Below are 16,491 nucleotides of genomic sequence, written 5' to 3'. Positions count from 1 at the left end.
TGGGTGGCTCAGTGGGTTAAGCCTCTGCCTTCAGCTCAGGTCATGATCTCGGAGTTCTGAGATTGAGCCCCGCTTCAGGCTCTCTGCTCGGTGGGGAGCCTGCTTCCCCCTCTCTTCCTGCCTCTTTGCTTACTTGTGATCTCTCTCTCAGATAAATAAATAAAATCTTTAAATTAAAAAAAAAGAAAGAATGGTCAAGAAATACAATTCACATTTCATTCTGGTATATGCTAATTTTGAGCATTTTTTCCACAATGTAGGTAACATAAATGAGGCATCTAAACACAGCCCTGCTTAATATTCATAATCAATACTTACTGAACACCTACCAAATACGAGGCATTGTTCTAGAGACCTCAAACCTTCAAAGCACATTTGATTGATGTAATTTTATAGGTGAAGAAACCAAGTCTAAGAAAATTTTAGTAACTTGCACAGATACACAGTAATAAAACTAAGTCTGGAAGCTACTCCAAAAACCATGGTTTTTCTGCACCACATTCCAAAAACCATACAGTTTTTCAGTCCTTCTCACACTTAACTTTAGGATTAACACACTGGTTATGCTCTGTAAAAGTGTAGTGTTCCATATTCCAATTATATTTAAAAATATTGAGCACTTAGCATGAAAAGTTTGTGTGTAAGTCAATAAAATATGGTTCTTAGCTTTAAGAACTTACAATGTAAGGGTAGATATGTAGACATGTGAAACTTCTATTTATTTTGAACTCCTAATTATGTGTCAGGAGTTATGCTAGGTACGTTATAAACTTTGTCTTGCTTTATCATTTAATCCTAAAAGAGCCTCATAAGGTGGGTGTTTTACAAATATTTTTGCCAAAATGAAAATCATAAAGAAAGACCTAGGAGGCCTTTGTTCCAACGAGGTAAAGGAAGGAAGACTTTATGAAAAAGGTGAATGGCACTTCTTCAGAGCCCTAGAGAATGAATAGGATTTTAATAGAACAGCTGGAAGAAAAGTTCCCAGAGAAACCCTTCCAGCTGTGTGAAAAGTAGGAACACATTAATGGAGGCAGGAAGGTAGAGGGTGCATTTAAGCAAGAGCAGCCAGGGTGGGTTGGATAGTGCAAATTAGGGCCATAGTGTGGGTCAGGGGTAGCTGTAGACATCTGAGTCTAAATAGTGGTGACAGGTCACGCCAGCCATGTCTGGCATGCCTGAGGAGATCGGGCATCCTAGGAAATGAGAAGCTACTCAAGATTTCTGAGAAAGAGGATGACTGCTCAGATGTGATCTGATTTAGAAAAAAATGTAGGCTTAGTCAGAAGCCTCTGTCTATCATGACCAATGAATTAGAATCATTTGTTACAACCATCTAATAAAACATCGGTTTTAAAGTGGGTATTTATAATACAGGAGATCAGCATTTTATGAGATGACTTTTATACTTTCCTAATGTTAGGAGCTGGTAACCAACGCATGCTTTGAAAGTGAAAAGATTCACCTCCTTCTAGCAAACTGGTCTAAATATTAGCAGCCTGAGAATTTTCCCTTTAATTTGATGAATTTACATTGAAATTGTTGTACCGTTACTCCAGTGTGTGAGTTTATGGTCTCAAATAGATGTAAACTTCTAGAAGATATGGACCCCATTTTTGCTTTCTTTAATATCTCCCATAGCACTGGAGAAGCCATTGTCACTCAGTGGATGCTTATTGAATGAATGAAGAATTGGATGGATTGCCCCTAGGTGCACTGTAACTTCCTCTCTCAGCATCAGGTTGAGTGACTAGCTCAGGGTCACAGTGAGAACGGCTGTGACACTTCCAAAGAACCAGTTCTCTCTCTCTCTCTTTAAATATTTTATTTATTTATTTATTTACTTATTTATTTATTTGTCAGAGACAGAGAGAACAAGCAGAGGGAGTGGCAAGCAGAGGGAGAAGCAGATTCCCCACTGAGCAAGGAACCCAATGTGGGACTCGATCCTAGAACCCTGGGACCATGACCTGAGCTAGAGGCAATGCTTAACCAACTGTGCCACCCAGGCATCCTGAAGCAGTTCTCTCTAAATTGCCAAATACGTCAATTCCATGGTCTCTCCAGTTCAGTGCATTCCACGCCCAGAAATTTTAGTTCACTGAATCTGGGCTCATGGACGAGGTTCTTCTGGTGTAGGAGTCAGCCACCTGGACCACAGGCCAGTCCAGCCCACTGCCTGCTTTTATATGACCCTCCAATCTAAGAACGGTTTACACATTTGTAAATGGTTGGGAAAAAAAATTAAAAAGGGTAGTAATATTTTGTGACGTGTGAAAATTATGTGAGATGAAGATTTCAGCATCCAGAAATAAAAATTTCTGGGACACAGCCACGCTTATTGGTTCATGTATTGCCTTTGGCTGCAGTGGCTGAGATGAGCTGTTTCCACAGAGACCACCTGGCCCACAAAGCCTAAAATATTTACTACCTGGCTCTTTACACAGAACGTTTGCTGACCACCGCTTGAGTGTGTCTTTCTGGCCCTCAATTCATTTATATGAGTTTCTTCCTTCAGTGTGCAAATGGAAAATGAATCTAAGTTCTAGAAAGCAAGAAGGCTTTAGCTTTGCCTCCAGATGTTATTTTTTTTCTTCTCTCGAGATTCTTGAATGTTCTGTATCTAGGTTCTGGAAGCTAAAGAATAGTGAGGTAGAATCTGTTTTCTCCATGAACATAAATCCCTTTCATGTAGGGATCCCAAAAGTATGGTTTTCCCTTTAGGTTACAGAGCAACATTCTTTTTCTGGGCACACTCCCTTTTTTAAAAGTTCACACGCAGGCTGTCTGCTCTGTGGAATGATGCCAAATGAGTGCCTTGGGATCTCTTAAAATTCTCTTCCAGTTCGGTTTCTGCCCACGTCCCATCCAGGTAGTTTTCCCCAGAAAGGCTCAGGGAGAGCGGAAAAACCTTGACCGTGAACAATGTATTTAGCTTCCCTGTTTGATGTGTTAACATCACCCTCACCTACAATCTCCTTTTGTGCCTGCAGCTTTTTTTGTGCTTTGCAGCATTATGTAGCTTTCTTGGGTTTAAAGGTCTTTGGTCCTAGCAGGAGGACCTGTCCTTTGTAGGCTGAAGCCATTCTGAAATGTCGAGGAGGCAACAGGATGCCAAGGAGAAAGGGCTCTCAACTCATCACATCTCATTCCCAGCTGGGGGCAGTGTGATCTGGCTTCCGCCCCCTTCAGTCCACGGACCGCATTCTCAGTAAAGTCACCGATAACCTCCTAATTGCTAAATCCGAGGGACCCTTCTCAGTCTTCATCCCCATGGCCGTTCTGAACCCTTGGACGCATTGGCCGTGCCTCTCTATGTCAAACTCTCCTCTTTGGATCCCAGAAGGAAGCTCTGTCCTGCTGTTGCCTCTCGTCTCTGAAAGCCCCTTGTATCTGGTAGGTTCTTCTCTTTCCTACCTGCCCCTCACATAGTGCTCGTCTCCAGGGGTAGAAATGAGGCCTCGCGTCCATTCCGAGCATGCTCGGTGACATCTGTATTGCAGTGGTGACCTGCCTTTCACTGACTGTGCTCTCAGCTTGCTTGAGAGTGTTCTCGTTCGCCCGGTCGTCCTGAACTCCCTTCTTTCTCCATATTCAGCGCTCACCAAGTCCTGTCATATATCGCTCCATGTGTTTTGAGTTTTCTTTCCCTCCATTCCCGCTGCTGTGTTCTCTGAACGGGCCCTCATCATCCCTCATTTGAACTCTGGCACCAGTCTCCCGCTAGTTTCCCTGCTGTGTCTTGTCTCCTCCATCTCCAGCCACCTCCCCCTCCCCATATTACTGCGAGTGCTATCTTCAAGACAGAGAGCTCTTCACTCTCCTGCCAGAAGTCCTCAGTGGCTAACAGTCACTCAAGGGACAAAGTCCACTTTTCTTCCCGTGATTATAGCAGTGAGCTCTGGTTTCTCCTTTTGCCTCCTACTGTCTGCCAGTTGTGGTTTGCACTTCCTTAGTACAGAAAGCCCTTTTTTTCCTGTAACCTGCACAGGTTATTTCCCACCTCCGCTCTGATTGTCCTTTTTTTTTTTTTTAAGATGTTATTTATTTGTTGAGCATAAGCAGGGGGAGGGGCAGAGGGAGAGGGAGAGAGAGACTTTATATATATATATATTTTTTAAGATTTTATTCATTTATTTGACACAGAGAGAGAGATCACAAGTAGGCAGAGAGGCAGGCAGAGAGAGAGGAGGAAACAGGCTCCCTGCTGAGCAGAGAGCCAGACGTGGGGCTCCATCCCAGGACCCTGAGACCATGACCTGAGCCGAAGGCAGAGGCTTAGCCCACTGAGCCACCCAGGTGCCCCGAGAGAGAGACTTTAAAGCAGACTCTTTGCCTAGCAGAGAGCCCATTGTGGGGCTCGATCTCATGACCCTGAGATCCTGATCTGAACCAAAATCAGGAGTTGGTTACTTAACTGACCGAGCCACCCAGGCACCCCTCTGATTGTCTGATTGTCCTAGTCTTTTTTGTTTATTTAATATTTTATTTATTCACTTGAGAGAGAGACAGAGCACAAGCAGGAGGAGTGGCAGGCAGAGGAAGAGGCAGGCAGAGGGAGAAGCAGGCTCCCCATTGAGCTGGGAGCCTGACACGGGGCTCGATCCCAGGAACCTGGGATCATGACTTAAGCAGAAGGCAGAAGCTTAACTGACTGAGCCCCCAGGTGCCTGATTGTCCTGTTCTTTACCTTTATCTCCACCTAGACGAATCTCAACACGTCTGTCTGCCAAGCCCCAGTTCAAATATAGTATTTCCCTCCCGAAATTAATTACCCTCTCTCTTTGCCATCGTGGGTGTTTGAAAGCGCTTTGCAGAGAACACATTTACAGTGCACCGTGCTGGTTTGCTCATGTGTCTTACACACAGCAGACTACATCTTCCTCTTTGTATTTTCAGTGCACAGCACAGTTTCTATCTAATAAAACGTTGCCAAGGAATGAAGGCGTCCAAGCTGTGCGTCTACCTACACCACAATCCCTCTAGATTTTGTTACCAGATATGTTAGAAATGAGTGGTGCTATGGTGCTGTGGTGCCCTGCCCAACAGGGCAACCATTGGTAGAAGAGGTTTATTTCCTTCTCTTGCTATTTTATTTATATTGAATCAAGGCTAAGTATATGTAGCTGTATATAATCGGTCACAAAGTGAGGAATCGTATTTATTTTAACGGAACAGAATGGAAAAGAAGAGACCTCCAATGTCACTATTAGTGAGTCACGTTTATTAGGGATAAAGTTTAATTTCCCATAATACTAAGACAGCTTGGTAGAAAATTAGTGTCTTATTAGTCATATAAAGAATGTATATATATGTAATATGAAGCATATATATACACATATATATATGTAATATATATAACCATTATCACATTAGTCTGAGTTATATTTTATTATATTTACCCTCAGAAAATTTTTATAAGTCCAATAATAAAGACAGAGGACTGAAGAGTACACCTGTGGGGTTTAACATATATGTCCTGCCTTCTGGAACTCAAAATCTCACACATATAAAGAAGGCAATGTATGTAACAAGACAGGGCAATATGAGATGGGTCAGTTAATGGGAAACGGCAAGCAAGATTCCATTTTGTATCTTTCCATATCCTACTGTAGCTCTCTGCACACATATAAGTGTTTGCTTTATGAATGAAGGACACTGGAACAGAGCCCAATTTGCAGGATTTTTAAATTATTGTTCTTTTCCTTATATGCATTAAATTGGCATTGGGTCTTGGTCTGTGTTTATTGACACAAACTAATTATGAATAAAAGTAAGAATTTATCCTTGATACCTTATAGATCTCATGTATTCCCTATGAAGATAAAGCTTACTTCTATTTTGCAAACTTAAAATCAAAATTAACAAATATGTAATTTAAATAATAAACGCACGTAAAATATTTGAGAAATATGTGCAAATGAACACAATTTCAAGCTATGTAAAATCTGCGACTTAGTTGAAAGCTCTGTCAGTTTTGCTGAGATACATTGGGTAAAAATGTAGATAAAAGTCTTAAATGACATGGGCAAATACTTGGGGCATTTTTTTAAAGGATTTTATTTATTTCTTTGAGAGAGGGAGTGAGCAAGAGAGCGAGCACAAGCAGGAGAAGGGGAAGGAGCAAAGCAGAGGCAGAGGGAGAGGGATGAATGGGCAGAGGGAGAAGCAGACTCCCCCTTGAGCAGGGACGCTGGACTCAATCCCAGGACACTGAGATCATGACCTGAGCCAAAGGCAGATGCTTAACCTACTTAGGGAACTTTAAACATTGTCTTTTCAGTGGGGACAGATTGCTCTCATATCACAAAGCCTATGTTTCCACTAGAAAGGAAGCCATCTGAAGATACGTTTTCCTCTAACTGTTGTTTTAGAATTTTTTCCAGAAGGAGACATTGGAGGATTCCAGGTTCCCTGCAGGCTGTGTTGGAGTGGAGTATAGGTGACCTGTGTACACTTGTTCTTTGGGTCAGTTGGTAACTTGCCGCAGGCTGCCCAGGTTTACCCAGGGAAATTCCTAAAGGTTTAGCAAGCTCTTTTTCTTTTTAACAAAAGAATAGATGTTCATCGTTCTAATTCATCTGATTCTCTCTCGTAGATGAAGTTTAATATTTTCACAAGAATGCTTTGAAATATTATAAGATTTTAAATGGTCATCCCCAATGTCATCTTCTTTGCCTTTTCCAATTTGGAGTTCCATCTCAGGAAAATCACATTTTGAAGCAAGTATAGCACTTTCTACAAGCCATTCCAATGCAAGAAAATCGGGATCTCAAAGATCTGCATGTGCTTATTCTATCTTGTCTTCTTTCTTTATTCAACCAGAAAGTCTGTATTCCCCTAGGAACACTATATAGAATTACTATATAGCCTGATACTATGGCTGTGTAGTGAGTTTTGTTTTGTTGTTTTTCAAAATCACATATGTGTAAAAATAAAAGGAAATGTTTCTGTTCAGAGAGAATTAATGGAACAGGTAATTCTTCCAAAGTAGTCCCAAATTGAACTTCCATGTGCCCGTTCTTGTCTTAGAAGCTACACTGATGGTGTACATACTTTCCTTGGTTGTCTAATTGGTAGTAATTCTAGATGCACTTCATTTAATTGAATAGCTGAGTTCTTGAATGAGTAAAAGATATTATTCGAAGTTGACCTCTTTACGTGCCCTAGAAGAATTTATCGTTTGTAATGACCTTAGTATACTGTTTCAAAGATCACATTGTGCTGCAAAGAATGCCTTATTCAGATTTTCATATATTTAGTTCTTCTATTTAGGACCAAGGCTTATCAATTGTAAGTCAAGTTTCTATGAGTTTGAACTACCAGTTTCGTGGGTAGTTCTTTCTTTTTAATCATTCGCTCTTTCTTTGAATTAATATTACTGTCATTAGAGAGCAAGGTTAGTCAGTAGAGAAAACGTTCGTCTCTGCTGCTCTGCTATTTTTAGAATCTTTGATTTAAAAAAAAAAAAAGTGGTTGAAGGGAAGAAATGTTGACCCCGGTCTCCATTAGCACGGGCACTGGTAAGGTTATTCCCGTTTGTTATTGCTTCTAGCTTTCAACAAAACCAATTCTTTGCAAGTTCTTTTTGTCTTAAACTTGGCATACGAGACTAAATTGGCTGTGGGTCCATCTGTCATATGAATACCTATTTACAAATGATTCGCTTAGCTGTTGCGGTCTGTTAGTTAAATATGCATTTAAGACCCTTTTTCAAACAACATACTTCTGTATTATGTTTGTCACAGAGTAGATTTTAAGTTTCTGCAAAATTAGTCAATCATCTGTTTTAAAATGTTTTCAGATTTTTGCATTAGCAGCTTACACTGAAAGCTCACTCCCAAATCGTGGTATAAAGTGTACATGAGAGACATTAAAACAGTGACAGAGAATATCTTTTTTGGTAATCCTGTGCTTGTCTATAAATTACTTTGCCTAAGGCAATGTTGAATACCCCAAGTCCCCTCCTAATTTTCACACATACCGCGACTACACATCCAATGTTTCTTTGAAGAAAGCCACATTCTAGGAACGCAGAAAGGAATTCTAGATTGGTTGTTCTGTTTATCTTGGTATCATGTATGAAGCAGGCAGAGCAATTTCTGGCATCTGATTTCTGAAAACCAGAACATCATTTCACCACTGAGACTTATCTTCTAGATCACATTTTGATCAAAGAATAAATACTTTGGCCATTTATAAACCTTTGAAATTGGGGCTTTAGGTAGATGTTTCCACACAGCCTTGGACAAAGCCAGGTCAGCACCATTCCCTAAAGGGCATTAAATTATCTAGTTCTCCCCCATGTGTAACCAGTATTTGCCACAGAAAGAAAAGAACTTAACCCTTGAGCAGGTGGGCTTGGGCAAGGATGCCGGAGGAGGGTGATTCTCTGTGTGTATGTGTGTGTGTGTGTGTGTGTGTGTGTGTGGTGGGGTACACGCTTGAGGGTGCAAGGAGTTGGCATTCTGGGCTCCAGGTTGCAGGGCTCATTCTTTGCATCTCTGGTTTGTGAAGTGATTTATTGGGGCTGCAGCCTCTGGGCCATACATCACCTTCCTGGTTGGCTTTGTTGACACCTTGTCACATTCTTGTGGGCTTGAAGAATTCATTGTTCTTGTTTGAACTGATAAGAACAAAAAAAAAAAAAAAGAAAGAAAGAAAGAAAGAAAGGGGGGGAAAAATGGTTTTCTCACTGAGACCTTGGGAAAGGCCGAGGGGGTGGAATGTTGACGTGGACCAGCCGGGCTGGGCTTTCCCAAGCAAGGCATCCTCTGTGCCGGGAGCATTCTTCTGGGGCCAGGAAGCCTGGCCCTGAGGTGGGCTCACCGGGCAGCTTTGTTTGCCCCTTGGAAGTAGTTTTCTGGCGGCGAGGTGTTCCTTGTTGCTAGATGGTACTCGGGAGAGAGGCTTTGAGAGGAGCAAGAAAGGGGGGAGTTTTCCTTCGAGAAGTGGCTGCAGGAAGGTTCCCGTGGAAGGTAAAACGAGCCTGGTCACTGGGGGAGTGTAAAGCTTTTGATGTGAGCTGATCTCTTCCAAGTTCGTCCTTCGTACAGCGTGCTTTTGGGGCATGGTGCCATGCTGTCCTGTCCCCTTTGATGTGTAGTGTCCCCTGCCTCGCTTAACATTTGGGCAGCCAGCACTGAGAACCTGGCATCCAAACCCCGCACTTGAAGACGATAAAAAATGTTTTCGGATGGGAGCCCATGAAGGCACTAGTAAAAAGTCTGTGTGAGGGATACAGACCGTGTTACTTCCTACTTCAACGAGGCAAATGAACACTCAGCTAGCTTGTTTTTCTTGGGTTCGGTTTAGATCTCTTCAGAAAAAAATCTCTCTGATAGCTTCGCTTAAAAAAAAATGGATAAAACTCTCTTTTGGTGCAAGAAAAGTAACAGATCAGATCATACACATCACGTCATGGGATTGTAAATGCTCATACTTCCTTTGTGAAAATACTTGTTCTCTTTGAGAGCAGCTTAGTGCAAACCTGTTCCCTTCCTTAGTATTCTCTGTCATCAGCTTTTGTTGACTGGGAGAAGGACCCATTCACAACCCAGCCAAGGGCTGGTCTTCGGGGGAGCTTTTGCATTTTTGCGTAGTATTGTTAACAAGCTCATGTGTAATGTCGTAAATCACTTTGTAAATCACTTTACCTGGAAACGCCATTCACACGTCCCCACTGTGAACCTCCTCTTGCCCTGGAGCTCTAGAAAGCTGTTTGCAAGTTGCTCAAAATGGCTCTCAGGAACCACGCCTCCTATAGAATGCATATGCATCCAATGCTTCTTGCCCTTGATCTACCAAGCGGGTCCTCCGCTGCCAGCAAGGGATGCTTGCAGAACTGCCAAGGTAGGTGGCCTGAGATAGGGATTCCCGAGCTGAAGCTGTGATATGTTGAATGCAGGCACTGTGATAATTTTGAATGTAGGCGAAGGTGGCCTCATCCATGCATTAGAATACAATAACAGTGTGGTCAAAATGAGAAACTCCTGTTGGAAAGCATGCTTTTTCTTGGGGGTCATCCGTCTTGCTCCACAGTGCTACTGTGACTAACATTTAAATGTCTAATTAAACACAGTACCGTCCGTCAGTCTCGACACCAAGCTTGCAGCACATAGCCAGCTTTTCAAATCTCCAAGCCCAGTTTCCCCAGTTCGCTTGCAACTCTGATGAGTCTGCCAGGTCTGCCTTGGCCATTTTCTTAGCTTGGAAGCTACTCTGGTTTCCAGAATTAAGTTTATTGACAGTGTTTCACTGCTCTCTGCTGGAGAAGCCCAAAGCTAAGCCAGGCTTTCTGGGCTCCAACCGCTTGCAAGGAGTACAGGTGAGGTGGCTCAGCGGATGGACCCCCGGCCTCTGAACTTAAACTCTGTGCCGACAGGACGCATTTGGGCTTGCCATAGACCGCAGGTGAAGAGTCATGCTGTGCACACTAGAGACGGGTTTCTCAGAGAGGAGAATGGCTGAGATGAGAGTGGAGCACAGTCCAAACTCCAGTGCTGTCTTCTAGAAAGCTACCCTGGCTGTGGGGCACAGAGTCCGTCCTGTTCCCCAAGTCAATGTCTGTCCTCCCATGTTTGAAACAGACATAGAGACTTCTGTTACATGAATCTGAGACAATAATCCCCACTCCCCCCCCTCCCCCAAGAGGGAAGAAAATAAAGCTCTTTCGACCAACTTTTATATATTTTTTCTAAACTTCTTCTGTAGTAAGTGTGTGGGTGGAGAAAAGGGGTCAAGAAAGAGTTTTTTAACTTAGTTAGCAGAAAGTGTATTAGGACCTGATTTCTAAAACTTTCTAGGCAGGAATAAATATGAATTTATACCATCTTTTGCTGAACACTAAACTGTACCTTCATTTAGATGCTATACTTCTCAAGTATAAAACAAACGTACAGGCACAAAAACAGCGAACACTTTAGGTGAGGATTGTTTTTAATATACACATAGAGTATGCGTATACACATCTGTTGATGGACATTCACGAGTGTGGTGATACGCGTATGTGTATCTATTTGGAAGGGATAGGGAGACAAGATCTAACCATAACGCATCTTCCCAAGTGTTCTATGTTCTTTTCAGTCTGGCGTCTCCTACCTTAAAAACAGCTCGACGAATACAAGTGATAGAAAGCTAGTCTTACAACAGCATTAAAGTGCTATTCTAGTCTACAGCGTTCCAAGTGAATTATTGCTATGCTGTCAAAGAAAACAAAAACATTTGGGAAGGGCTGTTTATTTTACAGCGGTTGACCAAAAGTATGCAAGTGGTTAGAAAAAAATGTAGACAGCTAACGATGGGAGGTGCCACTTACACATTCTGAAATCCATTCACAAACCTTTGACACTGACTGTTGATCACTGGAGATAAAGTTAGAGGCAAAAAGCATTTTCCATGAGGAGCAGCCTAACACTTTCAAAACATTTCAGTTCAAAGCGAGTAAATAAAGCCCCATCCCCTGTCCTGTATCACTGGCAAGCCTCACTCAAAGGGCCCGATGACGTGGTGTTTTCTTCCAAGAAGAGCAAGAAAAACTTCCTAAAAATATTTCTCTCCGAGGTTGCGGCAATGAGATATTCTTGTGCTGCACGGCAAGCATTATTGCCCTTTGTGTTTAAGGACTGAACTAAAAAGCCGCCATTGACAACGTTAATAGATGCTTGCGTTAAACAAATATTTCATTTTACAGCTGGGTGGAAAATTGGAAATCCTTAACAGAATCCTTTCATATTAAGATAATGAAATACAGGGGCACCTGGGTGGCTCAGCTGGTTAAGTGTCCAACTCTTGATTTTCGCTCAGGTCGTGATTTCAGGGTCCTGAGATTAAGCCCCAGATTGGGCTCCTCGCTCATGCAGAGTCTGCTTGTCTCCCTCCCCCCCACTTGTGCTTTCTCTCTCTCTCAAATACATAAGTAAAGAAATAAAATATTTAAAAAAGGATAATAAAATACATACTCAGAGATAAGTGACTTGCTTTAACTTGCATAGCTAGGTGGAGAGCTAGTGGAGAGGCACGACTTACAGATAGGTCAACTGTGCTACAGTATGTTTTGCCTCAGAATCAGACTCTATATGGGCAGAACCTCACTGATATCTCCTGGTAAGTGTTTATTTTAATGTTTAAGGCTTTCTCATTGGGGAAGAGATCCTTATTCCAGGAATCTAAGCATCCGGGTGTAGGTTCCTTTTACTTAAAAAAAAAAAAAAAAAAAAAATTCTCTGATGTTTCAGGATCCATTTAACCTTCTGGTGGATCTTCAGATATATTTTTAAGAAAGGAAAATAATCGTAACAGGCTCTCTTTTTCCTTGTCACAAGGTGAAAGACAGGAAGAGCTCCTGGATAGGTCTAACGGTATTCTAGCCCATGAAACCACCCAGTCACTATCCATGGAAAGAGTACCGTTAGGGGCGTGCTTCCGACTTCCCTCCTGTGGATGCCAGGGCAGCGTGCTTTCTGGACGGTGTCTAAGTTGCCGGCAGACAGCACATTTTAAGTGGATGGTCGTGGTACAGAGAATGGACAGACGTCTGCCACCATTCACACGTAGAGATGCCAGGGGCATCTGGCTCTGCCAAAGCTTTGTCCCCGGAGCAGATAGAGCGAAAGAGAGAGAAGCAAAACTCCCTGCATCGGTGTCCCTACCTCAGCCGCTCCTTCTTCTTGTCTGTGAGGATGTCCAGACGCTGAGAGTTTGGTGTAGTGTTGGCCGGAGAGACAGTTGTCCTTGTGGCAGCTCAGCTGTTCATGTGTCCTCAGTGAAACAGCATCAGATCCACACCACCACCACCACCACCCCCACCCCCCACCCCCCACCCCCCCGCAGCGGTAGCATCTGCCTTCCCTCCGTGACATCCTTGGGCGAATCACATGCTTGCTGGCCCAGATATGTAAATAAAAGTTGGCTAAAAAACACTTAAAGGATTATGAAGCAATCTAGCTTAATAGTAGCAAAACAAAACAAAACAGAAAACCACTCCCACGAATCCTCCTGTGTGTGCTACTCAGTAGTGGAAAGATCTAGTTATGACTGGAACTGGCCTGGCCTGAGGATTGTCCTAGACCCGGGGTGGAGGGGGGCATAGGTAGAAGAGGAGGACTGGGCTGAAGGGTAGATCTCACTGGCTTGCTGGGGCCCAGACAGCACGGCACACATTCCCTCCCTCCCCTCCCACCGCCTCCCCCCCACCCCCAACAAATCCCCCCACCCCCACGGCTAATGAGAGCAGCATGCTGGGGAAGGAAGCCTGCCTGCTTGCGGTGGTGGGGGGGGGTGCCTTCCACGCCTGCATCGGGACGGCTGGCCCACGGTTGTTTACACATCCTTGACCCACACACCTCGTCCCTGTGCTCCGAGGGGGCCGGAGCCTCGGTAGGTCCCCGGGGAGGTTGCGTGGTGCCGAATGAGGCGAGAGAATCCGAGTGTGGGTTCCTCTGTGGCTTTTGCAGTTGAATGTCTCCATCTCCTGTCCCTGGACGGTCAGTTGCTGGCATGGGCTGTGGAGCATTACCTCCAAAGCCTTCAGCTCCGACTGGAGGGAAACGAGCACGGAAACCCCTGGTGCCTGCGTGTGCCAAAAGCAACCTTAGTCAATGAAAGAGCTCGGCAGACGGCGGGGTCCTGCGTGCCGACCTTTCTGCTGCTCGTATGAGAATCATGCGCTGCTATTTCTGTGACTTCTGCCAGTTGGCCCCTACCCACCTTTTCTGTTCATACTGAAGCGGCCAGGAACTGAGCGAAAGAGGAAGCTTCCACTGTGCTCTGGGGCTGCGCTGCCAGGAGGCCGTCTGTAGTAGGTCCAGCAGCAAAAACAAAACAGGGCAGAGCCCAGGGAAGCCCCGCCAGAGCCGCTGAGCCTGGAAACAAAGAAGCCTGCCCCGCAGCAGCAGCAGCAGCAGCAGCAGCAGCAGCAGCAGCAGGCCAGGGAATGTCAGGCAGGAAGGGAACTTCAAGAGTGGCTGCGTCCCCACAAAGAGGGGAAACTGAGGCCTGGAGAGGATGCGACCTATCTGGGCAGCGGCCAAGCCAGGTCTCCCGAGGGCCCGTCCACAGGGCTGTTTGATTTTTAGCAGCTCTGATGCTAAAGATGAGACCCTGGCCAATGTGCTTACTCTCCTTAGTCTCAGCCAGCTCATCTGTAAAATGGGGATGAGGAGAATACCGGTCTCCCTCTCAAGGTGGTTGGGAGAATTCAGTGAGAACATAGACGGAGTTCTTGGCACGATGCCGGGTGCTTACGAAGCCCTGGGTCCCTGCTGGCTCCGCTTCTTTGAAGGAGGACTGGAGACGCAAGGGGAGCAGGAGAGATTGGGAGTTGTTCGTAAACACCTGATTTGCTGTCCAAGTGTTTTTGAAAACAGGGCTGCTTGCCCCAAGAAGGGATGAGCGCACTTGAGTTCAAATCAGGTTGGTTATGTGGTTTTGTCCAGTGCTGATGTTACTGCAATGTTTAATCAGCAGCAGACTCTCCTCCCCCTGCCAGGAAGAACGGGACTTGAGTAACGAGGAAGCGGGTAATGTGAGCCGTGGAATCTTTGCTGTTCAGACTTCCTGAATCTATGTTTATCCCCTTTGTGAAAGGGCGCCCTGAGCCTTCCTGACCGAGCGTTCAAAATGGTCAACCTCGAAGTTCTGTCCTGATGGAAAACACCTGAGAAAAGGCTGAAGGATTATTCTAGGGTAAAAGAGGAGGTGGTAGGGGGTGGATACTACTATGTCAGGGGAAAACAACCGATGAGACGGGATCTTCTCTCGGTAGACCCAGGTTCGATGCAAGGAATAAGGAAGCTGCCTGTAACAACGCTGGTTCCAAAGGTGCTTGACATCCAGTTGGGACACTACCCACTCACAAGTCACCGAGTCAAGGGAATGATACAGGAGCAATGACCACTGATGGAGCCCTTACTGGGGCTCAGGGAATGTGCCAGGTGCTCCCTATTTGTTACTTCCTTTGTTATCCACAACAACCTCGCATTTCCCCCTTTTGTGATGAGAACACTAAGGCTTAAAAAGGTAAAACACCTTGCCAGGCCCCTCAGCACAGAAGCGCTCCCATGCTCTCGTTCCCTGGGCTCTGTCCTGCTTCCCTCTTAAGGCTAATACTAACCTGTGCCTTTCATCTCCTTGGCTTGGAGCTTTCTCCCCTGGACATGAAAGGCTGGACCGCATGATTGCTGAGACAATTCTAAACGTTTCCAGAAAGAGGCATGGTTTATGATAAGCAGTCTTGCTTTCCAACTACTCTGTGCAAATCAAGGCACCTGTGGTTTTTCTCGTAGGCACGTATTCTTTAAACGGGACAGTTCTAGGAGGGGTTTAAAACTGGGAAAAATAATTTCGTGTGATGCTTTCCCATGAATGCAGGCCCAGTGGCCCTTGGGAAAAAGGAACGTGTTTACCAAACTGTGGCCGCTCAGCTGATAATGACTGATCAATATCAGCGCACCTGTGTATCTTCCTTTGCTGTCAAGGGCAAAATTTACACTTTATTTGTTGGCCTTTATTTCTAAGGAAGGTTGTGCATTTGTGCAAGTAATTTGCAGCCTCCAAATAAGAGGTCCCAATAAGTGTGGCATTATGACTTTACTAATTGAAACTTCGCTTTCACAGTTTTTCATGTTCTCATGGAGTTATGCTTTCAGATTCTCCGTATTTATTAGTATCTTTAAATTTTTGTTAGTTAGCCTCATCTAAATTAACAGGTGTGAATACTCAGTACCTGTGTGATTTTGAACAAGCTCTTAATCTCTCTGGGCCTGAGCTGCCTCAGCTCCAGAATGAGACCAGTCAGGGGATCGCTGTGTTAGTGTCCTGGACTGTTGAGAGCATTAAATGAGTTAATGATATACAAGGCTGTGCCTGGCACATAGTAAGTGCTTTGTAAGTGTTAACTCATGTTGTTAATCACTGATGATTTCCAAACTGGAATTGTTTTACGATAGTGTCCAACAAATTTTAAATCATAATAAACCTTCCAAATGATTCTACTTTTAACTGGTGATCAGCAATAGGCAGTTTGCTTTTTTCCATTTCTCTCTGGTGTCTATAAATTACATTTGCATAGGAAGTCTTCCCTTTTTTTAAAGAAATTTTTATATTCTCTTACTTCATCCTGTCTTTTTGGCACTATAATCAGCGATGACTTGCTGTTTATTTCTTCTTTCGAATTTTATCTAGAGAAGCTTTTGATTTTAAGCTGTGACATATAATGTGGGTCAAATTACCCTCACTGGACTGATTTCCTCTGAACTACAGATTATTTTAGGTAGAATTTGTCGAGGACAAATTCTACCTAAAATAATTCTTTGTGTCTATTCTTTGTGTCCAAGTTTCAGAGAAACATGTTTCCAGCCCTAGTTGTGATAAATAGTGGGTTTTTAAATGACATCACGAGATACATATTTCTAGATACAAAAGTTTGTTGTTATGTTCTTTTGGCGAGAAGAGACTCTTCTTCCTGGGAAATGTAGCCACAGAATGCTGGGT

The 16,491-nt window shown here is 44.0% G+C and overlaps 1 protein-coding gene across 1 annotated transcript in view; it reads left to right on the top strand.

The window, feature by feature from the left end:
* HMGA2 (high mobility group AT-hook 2) overlaps window positions 1–16,491 on the top strand; it is a 125,979-nt gene that overhangs the window by 43,179 nt on the left and 66,309 nt on the right. The gene's annotated exons all lie outside the window — the stretch shown is intronic.

The sequence above is a fragment of the Martes martes genome (genome assembly GCF_963455335.1).
Source record: "Martes martes genome assembly, chromosome: 8".
In the NCBI taxonomy this organism is placed as follows: Eukaryota; Metazoa; Chordata; class Mammalia; order Carnivora; family Mustelidae; genus Martes; species Martes martes.
Note: the sequence above shows the minus strand (reverse complement) of the source record. Positions and strands in the feature narration are given on the sequence as shown.